Source organism: Geotrypetes seraphini, chromosome 6 (assembly GCF_902459505.1).
Source record: "Geotrypetes seraphini chromosome 6, aGeoSer1.1, whole genome shotgun sequence".
NCBI lineage: Eukaryota > Metazoa > Chordata > Amphibia > Gymnophiona > Dermophiidae > Geotrypetes > Geotrypetes seraphini.
The window spans coordinates 31,421,725-31,438,997 of NC_047089.1; the positions used below are offsets into that span (position 1 = coordinate 31,421,725).

The window sequence follows — 17,273 nt, forward strand, 5'->3', positions numbered from 1 at the left end:
GCCTACCATTTCAAAGAGGTGGGCCTGCAGGCAGGAGGGACTGGGCATCCCTCCTGCTGTCATCTTTTTCAATTCATAAAATTCTACCACAATCAAAATCTCAATAATAAACCATAACTAATTAACACAAACTAAAAATTATCTTTAAAAAAATCAAGTCACTACATGAATACAGATTAGAGCCCCAGACTCATTTCTTCAATTTAAAAAATAACTAAGCAGATAACTGTAACACGTACAAATTTAGATACATGCAAACATGGCAAAAACAGTATCATAAGAACCCTTTTCCATAAACCAAATATGCTTACAATGCTCTAAAATAGCTTTCACAATAGTAAGCTAATAAAAAGCCTTAACAAATAAAATGGTTTTTAGTTGCTTTTTGAAAAACGTTTTGTTCCTACTTGATCTCAGGATACCTGGCAGTGCATTCCACAAACATGGACCCGCTACTCAGATTGCCGATATTTGTGTCTTCCTATAGTGCGGGGGTGTCAAAGTCCCTCCTCGAGAGCCACAATCCAGTTGGGTTTTCAGGATTTCCCCCATGAATATGCATGAGATCTATTTGCATGCACTGCTTTCATGGTATGCTAATAGATCTCATGCATATTCATTGGGGGAAATCCTGAAAATCCGACTGGATTGCGGCCCTTCAGGAGGGACTTTGACACCCCTGCTATAGAGTGTGTGTCTCCAAGTGCTTCAATTGGTAGCTGCACCGCAGACTGAGATCTCAAGGATCTAAGACAGGGGTGTGACAAAGTCCCTCCTCGAGGGCCGCAATCCATTTGGGTTTTCAGGATTTCCCCCATGAATATGCATGAGATCTATTTGCATGCGCTGCTTTTGTGGTATGGTAACAGATCTCATGCATATTCATTGGAGGAAATCCTTTAAACCCGACTGGATTGCATCCCTCGAGGATCAATTTAATGGGGTATTCTGTCAATCATTGGTCTACCACCTCACCCAAATGTCAACTATGTCAAAATTAATTAATTGAAAAATCATAAAAGGAACTTTGCATCTGATGATTAATCTCTGGTCACTGATACCAACGTGGCTGCAGTGGTTATCTGATCACTTTGGATAACCAGAGATATTTCCAAAGCGGTATACAACATTCCAATGTTAAAATTTTTTTTTTAAAAACCAATAAAATTGTGGGAGTTACAAATACATAGAAAGACAAATCCCATAAACAACTACATCAGATACAAAACGGTAACGGGTAGGGTTACTGTGCTATAAAATAAAAAGGTGGTGGGGAAAGGAATGGACAAAAGGAAATGCTGTGAAGTTTAAGTCAGACACCGGTCTCCGGAGAGTGGTCTCTCTCTTGCAGAGCATTCACTTGCATAGTGCATCAGTAGTGCGACCTCATCTGGGGTGTTGCGTTCAATTATGGTCTCCTTATCTCAAGAAAGATATAGTGGCACTAGAAAAGGTTCAAAGAAGAGCAACCAAGATGATAAAAGGGTTGGAACTCCTCCCGTATGAGGAAAGACTAAAACGGTTAGGGCTCTTTAGCTTGGAAAAGAGACGGCTGAGGGGAGATATGACTGAAGTCTAAAAAATCCTGAGTGGAGTAGAATGGGTACAAGTGGATCAATTTTTTGCTCCGTCAAAAATGACAAAGACTAGGGGACACTCGATGAAGTTACAGGGAAATACTTTTAAAACCAATAGGAAGAAACATTTTTTCACTCAGAGAATAGTTAATCTCTGGAACGCGTTGTCAAAGGACGTGGTAAGAGCGGATAGCGTAGCTGGTTTTAAGAAAGGTTTGGACAAGTTCCTGGAGGAAAAGTCCATAGTCTGTTATTGAGGAAGACATGGGGGAAGCCACTGCTTGCCCTGTATTGGTAGCATGGAATATTGCTACACCTTGGGTTTTGGCCAGGTACTAGTGACCTGGATTGGCCACCGTGAGAACGGGCTACAGGGCTTGATGGACCATTGGTCTGACCCAGTAAGGCTAGTCTTATGTTCTTACCCCGTGTTCGATCTCTGGCGACTGCAGCGAAGAAGAAGGCTGATCGGTTCTACAGTCGAGAGGCCTGGATGCTCTGGAAATTTCAAGTAAGACAAAGTATATCCATAGGAAAATAACAAGCATCAGGTCCACTTCAAAGGGAGACGTCAACATTTTTATCTAATTTACAGTAAATGCCGGTGCCAAAATCTAAATTGATACTTATGTTCAGCAGCGCTGACTATATGTATAATGTGGTCAGCACATCCATCACTAAACACAGATTTTAGTTATTCTATAAAGAAAATCTTGGCACACGGAATGTTTGACGTAGACACAAACAGGCCTTTGTTACAGTACTTCATTATTCTGAAAGGGTCCCTGGGGAAATAGGATCTTCTGATTCGCTTCGTATAAGGTTGTCCTGATCACGTGAGTTGCAACAGTTCTGAGGGTCAAATGAAGGGTACAAGAGAGGCAAAAATTTCTGATGTTCCCGTGAGTTTTAACTATTTTTTTTTTTTACCAGATTTTTAAGCAAAAATCAAACTGTTGTTCCTTATGAATTGAATTGATTTGGTCAAAGAAAAGGGCAGGTTTTCACATTTTTTTTTAAAGAAAATTTAATATATATGTGGGGGAGGGAGAAGTGTTACTAGTGAACCTTTCCCCAGGGTGAATACATGAGATTTCGGGTCCCACACCCGACTACCATTATGCCCAGTTTTCACTCTGCTAACATGAGAAATCCGCCTTAAAAAAAATACATGCATGTGGGGGGGCTGCTGAAAAGTTCTCAGCCCAACCAACAAAGTTGAGGTAGTCACCATCGAGGGCTATACGCTTATTTACTAATTTTTAAAATTTCTATACCGTTTACAACTAAACGGTTAACAGAATATATATACATTTTTATTTATTTGTTCAATTTTCTGTACTCTCAGGTGAGCTCAGAACGGTTTTACATGCATTTATTCAGGTACTCAAGCAGTTTTCCCTTTCTGTCCCGGCGGGCTCACAATCTATCTAATGTACCTGGGGCAATGGGGGGATTAAGTGACTTGCCCAGGGTCACAAGGAGCAACGTGGTTTTGAACCCACAACCTCAGGGTGCTGAGGCTGTAGCTTTAACCACTGCGCCACACTCTCACATAGTAAAATAGGCATACAAGCAAACCTTAAAAATTCATAGCTAAAAAATGATAACCAGGGCAGGATTAATTCGTCGAGGGCCCCTAGGCACACTAGTACACTGGGCCCCCTGCCCCGCCCCACCCCACCATGCACACAGGCGGAAAAAGGAAGCTGCGTCAGAGGGAAGCTTTGGGCACGCAGCACCGCTTGCACAATTATAGTTCCTGTTGCCTTTCTTACCTGCGTTGCTTGCTTATCTTATTTTCCATCGATTGGGGGAGGGGGGCGTGTTGCCGATTGATGCTGGAGGGGCCCATCGCCATTTGGAAAAAACAATGTTGATGCCCTCCTTCATTGGGCCCCCCCCCCTTGACCATTTCAGGCCCTAGGCACGTGCCTATTTGGCCTATTGGTTAATCCTGCCCTGATGATAACATAACTTTGCATAAAAATAAAACTTAGAAATCATGACTGATTCTATATGCGGTGCCTAAGTCGGCTGACGCTTGACAAATGTAAAAACTTAGGCACCTGAAATGTAGGCCAGGATTTTAAAGGCACTACATTTCAGGTACCTAGAGCCTGGCTTCCCTAGCTAGGCCTATCAGAAGCTAAGCAGGGTCGTGCCCGGCTAGTATCTGGATGGGAGACCACTGGGGAATACCAGGCGCTGTAGGTTGCAGGGCCCTATGTTGGGCAGCAGCGCCATAGTGGAGCCAAACACTGCAAGGGAGAAGGCAATGGCAAACCACTCCTGTACTCTGCCTTGAAGCATCACAGGGAGAAATCCTCACCCGTGGAAACGCCCACTTAGGCATTAGATACCACTAAGTGCATTGTGGTAACATCTTAAGTAGGCATTTCTATGGGCAGAGCATGATTTAGGTGCCGCTAAATGTGATTCTCCAAAAACTTAGGCACCTCTTAGGTGCCTAACTTAATTGGCAAAATACCCTTAACAGCCTCAATAATTGGTTAAAAAATTTAATTGGGTAATTATTGAGGCTATTAAGGGTATTTTGCCAATTAAGTTAGGCATTCTAAACCTACCATGACAGACACACTTCACCGAACACTTGAAACAGTCACAACCTGGATGAAAGATCACAAACTTAAACTCAACCGGACAAAACCAAATTCATCCTTCTCGAAAATGACAAGGTCCAAACCACAACCAATTTAGAACTCAACGCAATCAACTATCCCATCCAAACCCCATAAAACTACTTGGCATGACCATAGACAGATGCTGCACCATGCAACCGCAAATAAACAAAACAATACAGAAATCCTTCGCAATCATGAGAAATCTGAGACTAGTCCGGAAATTCTTTGAAAGAACACAATTCCAACTTATAGTACAATCCCTAATTCTAGGTCTACTGGACTACTGCAACATCCTCTTCCTTCCTTGCCCTGTTACTATGATTAGACAACTTCAAACAATCCAAAATACAGCTTTGAGACTCATCTACTCATTGAGAAAACATGACCATATCACAGAAGCCTACATCAACTCACATTGGCTTCCAATCCAAGAAAAAATCCAATTTAAATTCTACTGCATGTTATTTAAAACCCTAAACGGAGACAGCCCATCTTACCTGAACAACCACCTCATCCAAGCACCCACTACCAGACACAGAAAAACGCACTCTCCATTCATACCTCCCCCACTCAAGGAAGTAAAACGATCAAAACTACACAACGGCCTCCTAGCCACTCAAGCCGCAAGGCTGGACAACCAGATTTCCAACCTTCTGACGACCACCCCAGACTACAAGACATTCAGAAAAGAAATAAAAACTATACTTTTCAAGAAATTCCTGAAGCAGCCATAACATCACGTACTCTTAATAACTCTAAAACTGACAATTGATCTACCCTTTACTTCACTAGAAATAACAACAGAGCTTCCATTGTGACCCCCTTCTTAATTCTTTTGCAAACCGCCTTACCCTTAACAACCCATGAAATGTTAAAAGATCTACTACTTACCTCTCTAGCTAATCAATAGTTTTCCCATTGTAACACCGTTTTTATTAATCTTTTGTAATCCGCCTTGAACCGCAAGGTAATGGCGGAATAGAAATCCCTAATGTAATGTAATGTAACTTTAGGGGCCCTTTATAGAATCAGCCCCTCAGTCCAGCGATTTTCCACTTTTTTGGTTCCGTATTTTTCTAACAGAATGAAAACAGTGGAAAATCACTGGACTAAGTGTATAGCCCTCGATGGAGACTGCCCCGACTTTGTTGTTTGGGCTGAAAACTTTTCAGTGGCCCCTCGTACATATATACAGTATGGGGCTCATAATTGAAACAGAAAAACGGCTAAGTGCCGATAATCGAACTGGGTTTTAGACGTATTTAAAAATGATCTAGGCCTTCACAGTGCTGCTGAGTGACCAGAACTAAAAGGGGCATTTCAGGAGGAGTGTCGAGGGTGGGATTTGGGTGGGCCATGGGCCATCCTAGACTTAGTCGTACTGCATGTATAACCCAAAGTTTTACAGCACTGCCAAGATGGAACTTGGACGTTGTGACTTAGGCCATCTGAAACCAGGTCTAAGTCCACAGAAAGTATCCAAAGTGACCGGATAAGAACTGCAGACACAAAGTACAGACCCCCACACACTGCCCCAATGATTGACTCCCACCCCCATAAAAATCATAATAACAACTTTACATATCTGCCTCCAGAACATCAGCACCTGGCAGTCTGGCCTAGGAAAGCCTAGTAAAGCTACACAGTGGTGGCTTAAGTGGTCTTTGGGGTGGGTTAGGGAACCATGGAAAGGAGGACCTGGGCTCATAAGCCACTTTAATCACTGCATTCATGGTGAAAAATGGGCATCCCCCCAAGAAAACCCCAAACCCTTTTGTACTGCCATATAAGTGGCTCCTGCAGCCATAAGGGCTATTGGGGTGGTAGATAAGTGGGTCTTGTAGGTTCTGGGGGTGTTTTGGGGGGCTCACCATGACCTATAAGGGAGCTGTAATGAGATGTTTATGTGGGATCCTTTTTGTAAAGTTCACAGCAGTGCCCTGTAAGGTACCCCACTACTCTGCTGCTATGTCTGGGTGTCCAGTCCATCACTTTTCTGGCCCTTACCATACCTAAAAGATCTTTTTCTAGGAGTTTGTGACTGGGACAAATTTTTAGACAAAAATGGGGTATAAAGATGGACGACTTAGCGGTCTGGGCGATCAGACAGCTGGACGTACAGTTGAACGATTTTCTAAAAAAAATATATATATATATTGGACATATTTTTCGAAAATGGACCTTTTCTCTTGTCCGACTTTGGGCGACTTGAGACTTAGGCCCAAAACGGACTTAGACGTTTCTTTTTGATTATTCCCCTCCACATGTTTATGTTATGAATTTGATATACTGCTCTGGCATTGAGCGATCTATATCAACCTATAACCCGTTCTGAGCTCTTCGGGGACAACGGGATAGAAAATGAATTAAATAAATAAAGATTTTTTTTTTCTCTCTTCATGAAATTTTTTTGAAAATTTTTAAACATTAGTACAAGAAATGCCGAACATGGTCCATAACATAACATAAGTATCAAATAGGCACATGCAGTGGTACCTCGGAATCCAAACTTAATCCATTCCAGAACTCCATTCGAGTTCCAAAACGTTTGAGTTCCCAAGAAAATTTTTCCCATTAAAAATAATAGAAACTGGATTAATCCGTTCCTGGGTCCCACAAACTCAGATTTTCAAATAAATATAACAGTAAACACACTGGATCGGGCACCCCAACCGGCACAGACAGCAAGATCGGTAGCGGCAACTGCAAGTGGTGCTCAGCTCAAAACTTCAGTGACAGGTCAAAAGCGCGCGGCGACAAAGGTGCGCCGAGACAACTGAGCACAAGGTGTAAGCCCGCGCCGAAGAAAAACAGTGTTTTAAGGGGCTCCAATGGGGGCTGTGGGGGGGAACCCCCCCACTTTACTGAATACAGATCGCGCCGGCGTTGTGAGGGGTTTGGGGGGTTGTAACCCCCTCATTTTACTGAAAACTTCACTTTTTCCCTAAAAAACAGGGAAAAAGTGAAGTTTCCAGTATAATGAGGGGGGTTATAACTCCCCAAACCCCCCACAACGCCAGCGCGATCTGTATTCAGTAAAGCGAGAGGTTTCCCCCCCCACACCCCCAGTCGGAGCCCCTTAAAACACTGTTTTTCTTTGGCACGGGCTTCCGCCTTGCGCTCAGTTGTCTTGGCGCGCCTTTGTCGCCGCACGCTTTTGACTATGAACCAAAGCTTCCCTCCCAGGCAGAAACAGGAAGCTGCATCAGAGGAGAAGCTTTGGGCTGAGCAACACTTGCAGCTCCCGTACGTTCAGATTCCAAAGCAGCATTTGGATTCCGGGACAAAATTTAATTAAAAAAATAGTTTGGATTCCAAGTTGTTTGAGTTCTGGGGCGTTCGGATTACAAGGTGCCACTGTATTGGAAAAACAAAACAAAACAAACAAAAATGGAAGCAATATCTGTAAAAGTAATAATAAACTTCTAAGTATCCATGAAGGAAACATTGTAATATTAACAACCATTAGAATTACAGTCACAGTAAGACAGGGGTGTCAAAGTCCCTTCTTGAGGGCCACAATCCAGTCGGGTTTTCAGGATTTCCCCAATGAATATGCATGATATCTGTTAGCATACAATGAAAGCAGTGCATGCAAACAGATCTTATGCATATTCATTGGGGAAATCCTGAAAACCCGACTGGATTGCGGCCCTCGAGGAGGGACTTTGACACCCCTGCAGTAAGAAGATAGAAGAAACCAGGTTTTTTGAATCGCTCTAGACATCCTTATCCTGTCTGCCATAGCAAGTTCACATTTATGGTGAAACAAAAGTGAATTCCACCAAGCATGAACATTAAGCAAATCTGAAGTTTTCCAATTTGACAAAATCAATTTTTGAGTGACCGTAAGCAAAATATCAAATAACTTCGAGTGCTTTCTTGGAATTCTGATATCTGGAGAATGAGATTTGAATATAGCAATTTAAAAAGTCTTTTGCATAATTATCCAAATATCTTTCCATAGGGAGTTAACAAAGGGACAAATAAAGATATATACAGTATAGAGAGAAATATATCAGGTTCAGCGGTACGACGATGAGTAAATCTTTTACTGATTTTGAATTTGCTGCAAAGTGGTACTGAAGATATTCTACAACTCTAATGCATGACATTTTTGGGGCTTCTTTTACGAAGGCGCATTAGGGCTTTAACGTGCGTGCTAAAATGCCCCGCGCGCTAGCCGCTACTGCCTCCTCTTGAGCTGGCGGTAGTTTTTTTGGCAAGCGCGCACGCTGAAACCGCTAGCGCATCTTCGTAAAAGGAGCCCTTGGTGTTTTTGCGTATTTGCCTGAAGTACTGTACTGAAAAAAACCCCAAAATATGATATCTTCTACATATCTCTGTCAAACCAGATAAGCCAGGGAAAGCAATATTTGATCTGATTTCTTGTAGTGGCTCTTGCACAGGCACCTCATTGAAGAGATAAGTTTGAAAGCCTAAGTACATTTTTTTGAAAAATGAGTTCATACCGGAAACAGACCACCTTTATAGACAGTTGAAGGATGTACGAAATTTGTACCCAAAAAACATTTATTCATCAGATATATGATATTCAGTGAAATAAATTCTTATGTTGGCTAGAATTCTTGGAAATATAAACTTGCATTTATCTAAAAAAAACCCACAAAAAAACAGCTTTTCACCCAGGATTTGGAACGCACCTTTTCAATTGCCCTAATGCAAAATGTGGCGTCTATATGTTCAGTGACAATGCAATGGAACAGAGAGAAATGATGTTGCTACTATCATTTTTCTGCGAGACGCTGACCTCTTACCTGCTATCTTCTTGTTCGGCAGGAGAAGAGCTAAGCATTTATTGACTCACGATACACTGAGGAAAGAAGAGGTTATTTTTGTGCTATGAACCAAGAACAGAGCTCCATTGCTGCTTTAAAGAAATTTGCTAGACCTATAATGGATAAAAAGGATAAGGGGACTACACAATCTAAAGATCCGACCATATCAAATTCTCAAATTGGATCAGGAAGGGTAGTGGCAGATGGTATGTTGACAGATTTGGTCCGACAGATCGTTTCTGCATACAGATGTTAGTCAAACTATGGTTAAGGGGCTGCTGAAAAGTTTTCAGCTCAACCAACAAAGTTGGGGCAGTCTCCATCGAGGGCTATATACTTAGGGCTCCTTTTACTAAGGTGTGCTAGTGTTTTTAGCGCATGCAGGATTTTAGCGTGCGCTAAACCCACGCTACACTTCTAGAACTAATGCCAGCTCAATGCTGGCGTTAAGGTCTAGCGCGCATGGTAATTCAGCGTGCGCTATTCCGTGCGTTAAAGCCCTAACGCACCTTTGTAAAAGGAGCCCTTATTTGGAAAAATGTGGACCAAAAAAGTGGAAAATCGCTGAACTAGCCCCCCCCCCCCCCTTTTATAAGAGTGTAGTTCAATTTTTAGCACCGGCCACAGTAGCAACAGCTCCGACGATCATAGAATTCATATGAGCATAGGAGCTGTTACCGCCATGGCTGGAGCTAAAATCCACGCTACACTTTTGCAAAAGGGTGGGGGGAGGTGTACAGCCCTCGATGGAGACTGCTTCAGTTTGGAGGAGTGTGTTGTGCGGTGCTAAGAGCTACAGCCTCCTCAGCCCGAGGTTGTGGGCTCAAACCCCATGCTGCTCCTTGTGACCCTGGGCCAGTCACATAATCAAATCTTAATCTTTCTTAATAATTTTTTACCTAACCTATTGTTTTAGCCATTTATGTTTTGCCTATCCTATATCAATTGTAGTTCTTCCCCATCCGCCCCTTGTTGCCGTATGTCTGTGCAAGTCACTTGTTTTCCCTGTTTTAATATACGTCTCAATGTAACTGTTTAACTAGTTTTTATGTAATTTTATTATGTTAACCGCTTAGAAATTAAGCGGTCAAACAAATATTTTAATAAACTTGAAACTTAATCCTACATTGCCCTAGGTACATTAGATAGATTGTCAGCTCACCTGGACAGAGAGGGAAGATGCTTGAGTACCTGCATGTAAACCACTTTGAATGTGGCTGTGTAACTACAGAAAGGCAATGTACAAGTCCCTATCCTTTTGTTGGGTGGGCTGAGAACTTTTCAGCGGCCCCTCATGTGATCTTAAAGATGAAGTTAAATCTTTAAAGGAAAGGGTAACCCGAAATGAACAGCATTCTGGTGAACAAACTGACTGCTCAGCTTTCTTCTTTACTAAAATCAGGGAGACAGAAAGACGTGAAAAGCTTAATAAAAATTGATTGGATGATATTGAAAATAGAGAAGAAATAATATCAGAGTATTTGGAGTTCCTGAAACTGAAGGTACAAAGGATAATGCAGCTATATTGAATGAGATTTGCGTTGAATATATTTCTAGTCATAGCCTGGTAAAGTTAAATTTGATTGAGGGCACAGAAAAAGGAACTTTGTTATAAATAGATTTAAGGACCCAGACCTACGTAGTAGTATATTTTTACATATACAAACATGCTCAGCATTTGAGGAATGTTATGCACCTTAATAATAATAATAATAATTTTATTCTTATATACCGCCATACCAAAAAAGTTCTAGGCGGTTCACAACAAGGTGAGCTAATACATGGGATACAGATAAAATACAAATTAGAATAATGAACTTAAAACAGATAAAGACAGAAAGCATTTACAATATAATGCAGAAAATACTGGCATGGCAGGGAAAGAAGTAATCAGACTAACAGCACCTTAGTTATATGTTCTTGGTTCAACAATCATTCATTTATATCTCACAAAATTCAAACTTGTTCCATTTTTGAAACAGGTTATAAAGATTGTCAACTCGATCCTCAGATGCACCACTCCACGTTCAATTAAATTTCAGAACGCTAAGCTTAATGTGCGTTGTCTTCACCGGATCATATATCCTATATTTTAATTTTTAACTTTATAAATATTTAATTAACTTTATAGGTATTTAGTTAAATTCTTAACTTATCTTTCAATTTGTGGTCTCTTTTTAGTAGGGACTCCTGTTGCCAACATGTTTCGCTGGAACAGCTTTTTCAAGCCAGGTCCCTAAACAATCATTTGCCTTCCATCCAGATCACACTATTCAATGGATATCCATACATACGAAATTCGCGAATATGGAGGGGGAAGTGTATATCAAAAGGTGGAATCCAATAACATAGCTTGACCACAACAAGAGCATAACACGCACAATACCATGAAGCAGAAAATCACAGTGGTATAGGCTGCAAATGTATCCCATTCATGTTTTTAAATCTTCCCCCCTACTACATAGGATTGATATCAATTACTTAATCCTTTATTTGACATTGTTGCTCAAAAGCATCATATGTTTTGTATGGTTCTATCTGCATCTCCAAATGCCTGTTACTTGGCACTGTGGCTCTCGTTCAACATCGTTACTTAAAGCAGCCATTTCACCATCTGCCAATTAAAGGGTTACGGTTTCATAAAAATTTGAAAACTTTTTAATATGACTTCTTGTAATATTCATGGTATGATATTTTAATTATTGATTGCTTTTGTATTCTTCTGTAAATTTTACGGCTTCTCTGTAAATTTTACGGCTTCTTTGGATGTAAATCGCCTTGAACCTTTTTGGTATAGTGCAATTAATACATTGTGTACTAGATTAGATTAGATTTTATACCAGAAAAAATATCTAACATTTCTGATTTTACCACCCCTCTTTGTTGGAGGTTAATGCTCCCCTGGTCCCCCTTCCCTGCTCACCCTGTCCAGCAGCATCTCTTCCCTGCTCCCCCTGTCCCTCTTCCTTGCTCCCCCGGTCCAGCAGCACCTCTTCCCTGCTCCCCTGGTCCAGCAGCACCTCTTCCCTGCTCCCCCTCACTGCCTTCCACACTTTGTACCACCCCCACCCTCCGAAGCCAGCTTGCCTGCCTGCCTGCCATCCTCCTGTACAGTAGAACTCTCTTTCTCCCCCCCCCCCACCAGCAGCACCTCTTCCCTGCTCCCCCGGTCCAGCAGCACCTCTTTCCTGCTCCCCCTCACTGCCTTCCATACTTTGTTCCTCCCGCACCCTCCGAAGCTAACCTGCCTGCCATCCATCCCCCTGTGCAGTAGAACCTTCTCCCCATGCCCCCCGCCACTATCACCGCCTTGCAGCCGACCCCACTGACCCTCCCACTGCGAGACGACTGTCAAACCTACTGGCTCCAGCAGTGGCCGCATCACACTAAAGACGCTGCTTCGCGGCCTTCCCATGCTCTGATTTCCTCTGCCAGCGTCTCTGATGATGTCATTAGAGACACAGCAGAGGAAATCAGAGCATGGGAAGACCGCAAAGCAGCGTTTTTAGTGTGATGCGGCCGCTGCTGGACCCGGGAGGTTTGTACGTCTCGCGGTGGGAGGGTCAATGGGGGGTTCGTGGGCGCCAAGAAAGGGTGCACAGGGGGGGAGGGGTGACGATGGCGGTGGCAAACTTACAGGGAGGGAGGGAGTCGAAGCGCGCATGCGCACTCTTACCTGCCAGGGACCTACAGATCATGGAAAATGGAACCACGCAAGTAAGAGTGTGCATGCGCGCTTAGGGTTTTATTATATTAGATATTATTGGAAAAAGGAATTGGTATCTATCATCCAAGAAGATGTAGGGCAATGCTACTCATTGACTATTGTCTAATAGCTGTTTGGTGATTAATTGCGTGGATTTGGAAAGACAAACTAATAAACTGTGTCTAAATTCAAGGGCTTGGGATAGGCAGGTGGGATCTCTTAGAGAGAGGATGAGATCATGGTTACTGTGGATGGGCAGACTAGAAGGGCTATTTGGCTTTTATCTGCCATCATGGGCTCCTTTTACACAGGTGTGCCTGTGTTTTTAGTACACGCGCTAGCCAAAAAAATACCGCCTGCTTAAAAGGAGGCGGTAGTGTCTAGCGCACGTGGCATTTTAGCGCACACTAAAACCGCTAGCGCACCTTTGTAAAAGGAGCCCCATGTTTCTATGTCAATTTGTAGATGGCTTCAAGAACTCTGGATTATTTATGCTATGGCAAAAAAATTGTTTGCACTTAATAATAATCACCCTAGTGTGAATGTAATTGAGAAGCTCTTTCTTGAAAATATGGGACACCCAGGGGATGTATAATATTTCTACCTAATTTGATCATAATGCAATTTCCTCTGAAGTTTAAAGTTGATTCGCTGTGGAAAGCACTTTGGTGTAAATTGTAAATATGTGGGAGATTTCTGCTGTGGTGTGAATTTTGAGGTGTTTATTGGCCATGATTAAAAAGGTTACAGTAGCAATGGTAATGTTTAAAAAGGGGAAATTAACTGTTGTTACGACATTGTCGTCTCCTTCAATCACAGAGTGCTAGTTTCTCGTGTCTTTGTAGATAACTGTCCTGGGTGTTTCTTCTGTTTTGGGCACGCTATGAAATCTAATCTGGGATTTATGAGGTGACTTGCAATACAATATATGAAGATACAGTTTAGTACAGTGCACGAATGCTGTAGAGATATATTGAGATTCTATGAGGTAGAGATTGTCATGTCATATAGAGTTAATGGCATAGAAACATGACGGCAGATAAAGGCCAAATGGCCCATCTGGTCTGCCCATACACAGTAACCATTATCTCTTTCTCTCTCTGAGAGATCCCACATGCCTATCCCAAGCCCTCTTGTATTCAGACAGCTTTTGTCTCCACCACCTCTTCCTTTCCGTTAAAAAGTATTTCCTCAGATTACTCCGGAGCCTATCACCTCTTAACTTCATCCTATTCCCTCTCATTGCAGAATTTCCTTTCAACTAAAAGAGACTCGACTCATGCGCATTTATGCCATGTAGGTAAACATCTCTAGCATATCTCCTCCCGTCGTTCCTCCAAAGTATACAGATTGAGATCTTCAAGTCTGTTCCCATACGCCTTATGGTACAGTTCTGAGATGTTACAGGAAGTAGATTGCATAAGCATAAAGGGAAGGGATAAAATACAGTGAAAAAAAGCTAATACAGTTTGATGAATGATGCCACTATGTAGATAGTCTGCTATAGTCATTAAATCCCTATGGGTGTCGGAGCAATTACTGCAGCACCAGTCCCTACCGCAGCTTTTTTAAAAGGAGGTATAAGTTAGGTGCAGGAGACTCTCAATTATCTGGCACCCATGGGGATTGATAGATGCCGGATAAATGTAGTTTCTAGCTGCATGAGAGTTACTATTAAAACTAGGCCATGCCATAAACTGTTCCAGACAAACTACCGGACATGCGGTAGGCAAAGCGTGAGTGTACTCAAGTGTGGCGTGTCAAGTTTACACTTAAATTTCCGCCAGAAATTTATTTTCTTTTCATTTATATTTAATACTTACAATATTTCTTGGCGGGGGGGGGGGGGGGGGTCTGGTTGCTTGAGAGTTCTGATTAACAGAGAGTCTACGATATCTAGATCAGCTAGGCTTGTAGGTGCCTAACAGTATGCACTATTTATAGAATCAAGACCATTGTGCGTATTTGTTTTTATTTTTATAATATGAAGGCCCTTTGTAGAGGGTAGTACCATATGCATTACGATTACAGGGTTGAATTTTATTTCTATGCATGAATTTTCTTTCCTTTTGTATTTATTGAGTATTCCAGGCATCCGTCACCTTCTGAAAATAAAATATTATTTTAACTGACTCTCACTTTCTCCAGGTTTATATCGCAGTCCTTTGTCCTTAAATTTCATTTTCTTTAGAAAATGCTGCCTTTTTTTTTTTTTTCTTCTACTAAATATGTATAGAAACACAGAAATAGAGAATATAACTGCAGACGAGGAGCCCAGCTGTTGTTAGAATGTAAATTGGAAAGTATGAAATTAGCGCTTGTAATTATGAGGTCTGTCTGCATCTTTGTTAGCAATGTCAAGCTGAAGTTCATTGAGTATGAATGCTGCATACAAAAAAGCAAAGTTTAACAATAGAGAGAAGCAATTAGTCTCCGGAGGTCACTTTAGAAGCAAGCACACAGGAAATAGTGGCATTTACCGGTGTAGAATGCACACGCATATTTGTGGTGAGTTCAGAAAGCCGCTATTGATGTGTAGAGAAGAAGAGGCCGGCCACACCAGAGAACGCTGAGGAGGCCTGAACAGCAGTGTTGGTGAGGCTCTTTAATTTTAAAAAGTGAGGCAGAGGGAACTTTGGACCATGGGGGGCCCCCCAGAGCTGCCCTGCTCAACCTCCCACCCAGATACTCTAAAATTGTCGTTAAAATCCTTTGAGTCGCTGTGGTGCTGGTAAATTATCTGATTCCAAAATGGCGACTAATGCTCCAAAAACCTCGCATGAAAATGAGGGTCATGGAGGTTTATGGAAATCCCATTCAATCATCAATGGAGAAAGCAAGTGACACATGCGCAGAGCCGGCAGGGGGAAGCCTCAAACAGCTGAGCGGCAGGGGAAGCCCCGAAACAGCCTCCTGCCGCTCAGCTACTCTTCCTGCCCTGAACAGCCGAGTGGCAGGAGGCTGCTTCAGGGCTTCCCCTGCCGCTCAGCAGTTTGGCACTTTTTGAACACTACTGGCACCTCCAGACCTGTCAGTGATTGTGGAGCGTTTTGGAGCATTAAAAAATGGCGCTTCATTTTGTGCGTCACGAAGTCATTGCTTGGAGCTCATTTTTATATTAATGACCTCATTATACAACAGAATTGGAGGCTACTAGGAAGAATTCAAAAGACCACAGAGAGCCATTATATGCATCGGTAGGTAAAATACTTTGATGCTAAACTGGTTAAAACTGGTTTAGCGTCAGTCATTAAATGCACAGTGAGTTTTAGGCATATGGGCCTTACAGGATACTCTGTTATGTACTAAAGTGCTATTTTTATGCATGACCATTTACATCTACTTAAATAGCCAGCCCCATAAAGGCATCTTAGTACCTAACTTTTGGCATCCTTTATATCGGGGCTGCCCAAGTCCAGTCCTCGAGATTTACTGGCAAGCCAGGTTTTCAGGATATCCACAATGAATATGCATGAGAGAGATTTCCCTGCACTGCCTTCTTGGTATGCAAATCTCTCTCATGCATGTTCATTGTAGATATCCTGAAAACCTGGCCTGTCTGTAGATCTCAAGGACCAGACTTGGGCAGCCCTGCTTTATATTATGCAATTGCCCTCAATGCACATAAAAAGGGTTATGTGCACAAAAGGGCATGCTGTGTCAGCAAGATGTGTCTGTTTTTCAATTTATATTTTTCCTTTATTTCATTAGAATTCAAGATGGATTACAGTGTAAGAAGTTTTCAGCATAAAATCAAGAGAGGTTACAGTAGTCCCATCTATATTAAAATTACAAGTTAATAGTAAAATCATATGTCCAGAAATTTTGCACATAGGTATGACTTCAAAGCATTCCAAAAAAATTATATGCAAGAATAGTTCTAATTTTTAGTGGTCTATCATTCCACAGTTTTACATCCTGGTAAGAAAAAGAACATTCTAATATTAATTTAGAATGGATTTTCTTCACAGTGGGATAACCCATCTCCAAAGACGTTGATAATTGAAAGTTTAAGCTTTTGCTAGAAAGATTTTTTTTTTTTTTTTTTAATCTTTATTCATTTTTAAACTTATAAGTGTGATAACATATCCATACAAATAACCATAAATATATCACTTAATAATCAACAATGATACATAGAAAGATTTAGCATCCGAGTGTTGAAGTCATGTTTTTTATATGCCTATTTTATGCACACACTTTACACATTCCTAAGCACAAACCGCCAGAATCCGTATAGGTCACCCAAATTGGCGAGTGCAAGTTTGGGCATGGAATACAGATCCTTCCATAAACTAATGTTTACTGATCCTATAGCATGTACATTCACCAAAGCATATGTGTTCTTAGTTTCAAAGTGCTGTAAACTGTGTACTTTCAGATATCACTGTTTAAATAATGTAATAATAATAATAACTTTATTTTTGTATACCGCTATACCACAAACAGTTCAAAGCAGTTTACAGAGGAAGAGACTATACATATACAGCAAAGATACAAAGAGTAATTGTCAAGTGTATTGGTAACTAGTTTTCAATTACAAGGA

At 41.6% G+C, this 17,273-nt stretch overlaps 1 protein-coding gene across 1 annotated transcript in view; it reads left to right on the forward strand.

The window, feature by feature from the left end:
• The window catches only part of CNTN5 (contactin 5), a 1,460,727-nt gene that overhangs the window by 715,823 nt on the left and 727,631 nt on the right, over positions 1 to 17,273 (forward strand).